A 7,198-nucleotide genomic window follows, 5' to 3' on the forward strand; every position below is an offset into this window, starting at 1 on the left:
GTTTTTGGCAAAAGTGAGGACCTGCCAATTAAGGAAAACAAAAAAAACGTTACATTCATCCCAACAACTTCTATTTTACCAATAAACTTGCTGAGTTGTCTTTTTTTGACAAAATATAAGGAATCTTTTTTTAGATTTGCAGAAATATACGACTATGTGTATGATTTTGAAAAAATTCCGGAAAACCTGAGAAGAAAAAAACTGAAATCGCTTGCTAAATCTTGGCTAAAGCTAACAAAAAAATCGGGAAAGCGGGAGTGGAAATGGTAAAAAAAGGGGTGAGTTGCGTGACATTTTCAGAGAGAGTCTGGAAACCATATTTCTAGTTCTCAGGCCCTTGGACGAGCAGAAAGAAACATGGCGGCCTAATCAGGATTTAGTGTTTGGGCCGATAAAAAACGAAACAGAACAGATATTACAAAAAAAATACGCTCAGTTAACGCGCTGTAATTTTTTGTGCCCCCACAGAAGCTGGCGAAGTGAAGCGAAGAGAAGAAATCGAGAAATAACAGGATTTGATCACAGAAGTTTAACGATCGATCGAAAGAACTTTCCCGAAACATCGGACTCAATCGGGCCTGTTTATTTTTTTTCTGCTTCAAGCATTGCTTCCACGACTTGATATGTTATCTGTCTGACCTCATTTTGCCAAACGGGAGTAGAAAGTTCGGTTAAAATAAAGCAAATCGCTTGGAAAAGCACCAACATTTTAGCCTATTTACCAAACTTTACCAAGTGTCTAATTAATGATGACATCATCCTGATGCCCAAAAGCGCATGCGTACTTGCTCAAAATAGGTGAAAGGGTACCACAAGTGAAAAACGTGACAAAGTGAACTATATATAAGTAAACGCGGCCGTAACTTTTTGTTAGTTCACAAATTCTGGTGAAGTCAAGGGAGGTAGTGGATGGCCAACCACTTGAATCCTGTTATAATGGCTTGTGCGGATGGTGAATTACGGGGTATAGGGGGACTCCTTTCAGTGGGAGATACCCCTGGGTGAACCCGCCTCGGCCCTACTGATAACGTGGGGGTGCTCAGAAATTCCTCGGGATTTCAAACCTCGGCAGAGGTAAAAATGTGGGACAGCCGCCTTGTCAGCGGCGGGGAAAAAGTCCTAGCCGGGGCTAGGCAAGAAACAGCCAACGAGCACCCCCCGACCAGGGTTTTGCCCTTTCGTTTGACCTGTCACGCAACGTCACGCGTGACTGTCACGCTCTGTGTCACACAATGTCACGCTGTGTGTAACACAATGTCACGATTTGTGTCATGCGTTAATTTTATTTTTCTGAACACTCAGATTAAATCCAGTGTTTATTTTCTCAAATCTGATTTCGACTCTGCTGATATTCTTTTTTTTAACCTATCTAATTCTTCTTGTCGAATTTCCTGTCTCAGTTTCTCAATGTCAGGCTGTGGGGATGACCTTTTTTGGCTTAAATTTTTTGTAAGGTGCATGCGAACAGTCTCTTTGAGGGCCATGTAACGAGAATATTCATCCAAAATAATTTGAAACTCTTTGTCATCAACTTTATTGTCAATGAGAGCGGCAGAAACAAGTCTATTGACAGTTTCACGTTTAGCAACAGCAAGAGAAGTAATTTCATTATTTTTCATAATTTTTGGTTCAAGTTTTTTGCTCGCTCCAGTGAAAGCGGCTGACAAAACGCCTGTAATTGCAGCACATGCTGCGAGAGGAACGCTTACCGGCAAACCAACGACTGTTACCGCTGTTCCAAGGCTGGAAGCAGAGAGAACACTGGACAAACCACCCATTGAAATTGCGGAATAATGAAAAAAAGACTTCACCTTTTTATACTTTTTCAAAACAGCTCGGTATTTTGCAACTTCTTTGTCAAATTCTGAACAAATTTGATTGATTTTTGTTAACCTAAAGTTTTCTGGTTGATTTGGCAAAGCGGGATACAGTGTTTGTTTTACGCTGTTTTCTTCGCGATCACCATAAGCAGGGGCACTCGGGAGCACATTAGCAGATGACATGGTCTCGTATACATAAAAGTTATTTTTGTATTTAATTTAATTCAATTCCAACTCATATGTAAGATTTGTGCCGTTAAAATCGAATGGCTTTCCATTCTCATCTCTAATCGAAAGAGTCAGAGATGATACATTTTCTTCAGCAGAAACGTCGCGCAAGACGTTAAAATGTGTATTTTGGTAATAAACTTTTTCATACGGTTTTCCACGTATGTCAAAAAACGCTAAAAGGCTTGATGGCTTACCATTTAGCAAGCTTTGTTGCTTGTCGATAAGGTCACAGTTGATGAAGTAATTTTTAGGATTTGAAACATTATTTACCTCAATTGTTTCAAAAAATTCCTTTTCAATACTTGCGTAATTCTCAAACCCAGGCAAATTAAAGAACTTAATAAGACTTCCATTCAGTCCAAAAGCTTTTAAATTGGGCTCTTTTGCTTTTATTATCAATGAACGACCTGCAATGCCTTTTGTTACAGAAAACATGTTTTTCTCTGGAAATCCTTTTTCAAAAATACTCCCAATGTCATCGAGTGAGAAGTTTCCTTGCCGTATATAACGCGCCTTCTCTTCCTTGTTCACTTGTTTATAAAAAACTATTCCATCCTTTTCCAAACTATTCCAGCTGTTGTAAAGAGAACAACTTAAAAGCCGGATATAGCTTGGTTTTGGAATAGGCTGGTCAAAATAAACAGTGTTCGGATTTTCTTTTGTGGTAACAGTCAGCACAACCATTTTTATATTAAATAAAAATAAAAAATGTTTAATATAAAAGAGGACCATGGATGCAAAAACAAGAGATTTTATGAAGTGGATGAAAACCCCAGAAGCAACTACAATTTCTAAAGCGGCAAAAGACAATGCATGGAAACCTTTTCTTGCAAAATATCCAAACGCTGACCGAACAAAATTTGTTGCACAGGTTGAGTTCGCGTACAACCACACAGCAACGGCAGACATTTATTACAAGGCAGGGCAAGGCCATTTGATAAATGTTTTTGGCTCTGACAGCAAATATTGGAGCCCAGAGATGAAAAAAGCACTGGGGGTGAATCAAATTTCAGGCGGTTTTCCACAACAGCTGTCACCAAGCGGCGCAAAAGGCTCATCTTTGCCAATTCCAGCTGTTGGATTTCACGAAGCCGCACCGAGTTTGAAAAAAATATTTAACAGCCAAATAAACATCTACGTCACACCAGACCAATATTTCACAACGAAATTAAGAGAGATTTTTCAAAAAACAAAACTGAAGCATACATCAGGAAAAGAGTCAAAAAGGTGGCTTGCTAGCCAAAATATGGGCTACTGGCCTCAGCAACTTAACTTTGCTGTTTGGTGTGCGACAACAGGCAGTGGGGTAAGCCGAGAAATTTTCGATGAAGAACACTCATCTCTTAGCTTGCCACCGATTTCGTTGTGCGAAATTTTTACCTTTTTCACGTTTATTTCACGATAAGGCGAATATTGTTTCAGATGGGGGGGATTCAGAGCGTAAGCGCCTTGCCTGGCGACCCAACGTTTAGCCAGTTTGACAACAAGTACGACGTGGCTTCTTACAAAAGAATATGCGCTGAGTTCGGTGTCGACCCGTCAAGCGATTTCCGTTTCACAACAGGCGCAAACCACGGACTTGGTAACGTTTATATCTGGATATCAGGGCATGGTATACAAAAAACCGGAGCAAAATACCCCGATTACGATAAATTTTCGGATGAAGGTGGAACTGCAAGCAAAGGTAACTTGATTCAATACATCGAGCCAGACGACGCTGCATATGCACAGGCAGACTGGTTTTGTCCTAACGGCACTGAAGGGCTTACTCAGGCAGGTTTGTCGAGAGTAAACCAGTCGATAGAGGCTTTTGTCTACTGTATTCTCGGTTCGCAGGTCAACGTTCGAAGTAGCATACTTGGAACAGGCGGCCGTGCAAAGGAAGCGCAAAGTGAGTTCCTCGTGTTGGTTGAAGACGCTATAAGGCAACCTGATCTGGCAAAGTCGGTCCAAAGATACCAACTTGCCATCGACCAGGCTAAGGTTCGGCTTAACCTTGCAGTCTGCCCAGGTGCCTGGCCGATGCCCGCTCGTATGGTGATAAACACAGAAAGCGTTGTTGGCTACAATAACCAGCTTAAGCAGGCTGTTGTTGGGATGAAATTAGGAGTGAATGATGAGGTTAATAAAGCTACAAAAAAAGCAGCTCTTAAACTGATGGCGGGAGGAAAATCAAAAATCAACCCACCAAACAGCCACCCTTCAAATCCTATACACAAGAGCGCCACAGCAAAAAAAAATCAGGCACCTGCAGCAAGCGCTGCTGAAACACAAGCTAGCAACGCGCAAAGCGCTAAACCTACGAAGGCCGTAGCCAATGATTCACACGAAATAAACAAAGCAACTGTCGCTGTTGGCGCGGTTGGAGCAGCAGCTTTGCTCTACACCCTTATGCGTTAACGTCTCTTTTTGATGTATTTTTCAACAAGAAAAGCAACCACAGCAAGGATAAGCAGCCAGGTGTGCTCTGCAAGAAATCCAATTACTTGACCAGCGGTTTTGAAAAGAAATTTCGCAATCGAGCCAATGAGACCAGGCAGAGCTGATGCTACCTTTGAGCCAATATCACTTAGGCCTTTTCCCAACGCTTTGCCGGTGGCCTTCAAAGAGTTTGTAATGGCACCAATTACAGAACCAATCGTGACACCAGCAGCAAGAAGTATTGCTGTTACTGTCACGCCATATTTTTTGAAGATCTCTTTGATCCTCTCACGAAGTGGAAGCGCCCTTTCTCTTTCTGCAATCTGCGTTTGCAAACGCCCGAGCTTCTCGGTTCTTTCCGCAACTCTTTCTTCAGCGGCTTGTTTGTCAGTGGGGGATGCATTTTCATCCTCAATGATTTTTTTGTCTTCCTCGTTTTGGCGCTTGAGCTCATCTTCTTGCTCTTTAAGATCATCCAACGCTCTTGTGTCGTTGAGCCTTTCTTGCAAAGTGTTTCTTTCGCTCTCTTTGGCAGCGAGGCTTGCCCTTAGTTGGTCGACTCGTGTTTGTTCTTTTGCCTTCTGCTTAGCTTGTTTTTCAAGAGCAGCAACTTCTGTTTTTGCGCTTTCAAAATCCTTTTCAAGATTTTTTTTCAGTTGCTTAAGTCTGCGCAATTCTGATTCATTTTCAACATTTGACCCAAGTTGATCCATCTTGGCATTTGTTCGCTCGATTCTTATTCTGAGATCTTCTACTTCTTGGGTGGCTTTTTCTTTCGGCATGGCAATTGTTTCTCCCTGTTGTAGTTGACTTTCAGCTTCTCTTAATCTTTGTCTGCTTTCTCTTATTTCTTCATTGTCTCTCTCAATAAGTTCTTGTGCCATTGGTCCAAGTTCTTTCCTGATTTCTTTTGTAAGACTTGGATTTAGCTGTTGGTTACCACCTGTACCCCTTTTGGTGGTGAAAAGGTTATATAATTTTTTACCAGCTCCGGCCATTTTTACTTGCAATCTGCCCTTTAGACTGTAAGAGGCTTCAAGATTTGTTGATGAGCTTTCTGGAAACACCCCTTTTAGAGCATTCCATGCCTTTTCGTTCATTGATTGCGCACTGCCAAGCAAAGGTGTTTCGTCGTAGGATGTATCTGGCAGCCCGCTCTGTTCGTGCTGCATCGTTTGCATTTCATGTTGTTCACCCCCATGGTAGGGTGTGGATGCCTCCCCGGGCTGAAATGGTCGGGTTGTGTCGACAACTTGTTCCTCTTCATCATCGTTATCACTGTTGTGGTCAAGATCTTTGTCCAAATCAGGGTCCTCGAATCCAAAATCATCACCACCTGTTGCCATCGCTTAATTTATATATATATATATTTTCAAATTAAACTTTTCAATTTAACAATAAAACCAATCGAGAGATGGCTGCTGTTCAAGAAAACCTTCGACCGGGACGCACAGAGAAAATACTCGGCGCACTGAAAGCCGAGCGCGCGGTAAAACGAATCACTTTTGACCGCACAGAAGCCAATCCAGAGGAAACGTTGTATGTTTCAGTGCCCAAGCTGAACGAAAACGAGGTCATTGTGCCTGGCTCGCTGGCGCTGCGCTTCAACATCGACTTGAGCGGAGGCCATGCCAACAACTTTCTGGTTGACAACGTCAGCCGAGCTCTGGTCGACAAGTTTGTTGTAAAGTACGAAGGCACGGTCGTGCAGGACACGGTGGGCTATGACATCTACAAAATATTTGAGGATTTTTTCCTTTCGCAGGAGGAGCGCGACGACAGGGTGCCAGAGGGCATTCAGAGCGAGGACCTTAACAAAATTCGCTCAAATGCTGGCGATAAGAAAACTTCAGGTGTGGACGCAGAAAAAAAGCTGAATGAGATATATGGAAATAAATACCGCATCCGCCTGGATCACCAGATTTTAACTGACCATGGGGCATTTTATCCTCAGGCACTATACAACGATCTTGTGTTCGAACTGAAGCTCGCGGCAGCCGAACATGTGGTCAGAGGCTCAGATACAACAAAACTAAAATACAAGTTGACAAACATCCAGCTGGAGTACGAGATGATAAGAAGCAAGGAAATTGCAGATGAAGCGTTCAGCGCTTATTCGGGCGGCAAAGAGTTCGCTTACGACCACATCCAGCGTGATAAAGTGACGGCTTTTGCAAAAGGCTCCGACACACGTCTGAATCTAAGGGTCAACCCGCAGAGGAGGTCCATGAAAGGTATCTTGCTCCTATTTATTGAGCAATATAACAAAGGTGCAAGGAGCTCGGAAAAGTACATTAACCCGGACCTTACAAAAGTAAGCATCACTGTCAACGGCTCGCCAAACATGCTGTACAACAACGGCATCGAAGGAATGGACATTTGGGGAGAAGTTAAAAGATTCTACATGAAAGAAAAAAATAAAACGCAGCACATGACTCTGCAAAAGTTTTACACAGAAGACAAGTTTGGCCTTCTTATTGATCTGCGTTCCATGGCTGACCACTCGATGCACGGAAGCGGCACGCGCCTTGTGAACACAAAGGACGGTGTCCAGCTTGAGCTAGAGAGGAAAGCAAGCGGCTCAGGTAATTTGAACTGCCACATTTACGTAATCAGCGACGCCCAAATGAATATAATTGGCAGGCAGTTAGAATCTGTGCTTTTATAATTTTTTCTTTGAAAAAGTGTACCTTAGGTACATATACGAACGAAGATGGATCCTGCCA

The sequence above is a fragment of the Oculina patagonica genome, chromosome 1, assembly GCF_052425735.1.
Source record: "Oculina patagonica isolate OP01 chromosome 1, crgOcupat, whole genome shotgun sequence".
NCBI classification, from domain to species: Eukaryota; Metazoa; Cnidaria; class Anthozoa; order Scleractinia; family Oculinidae; genus Oculina; species Oculina patagonica.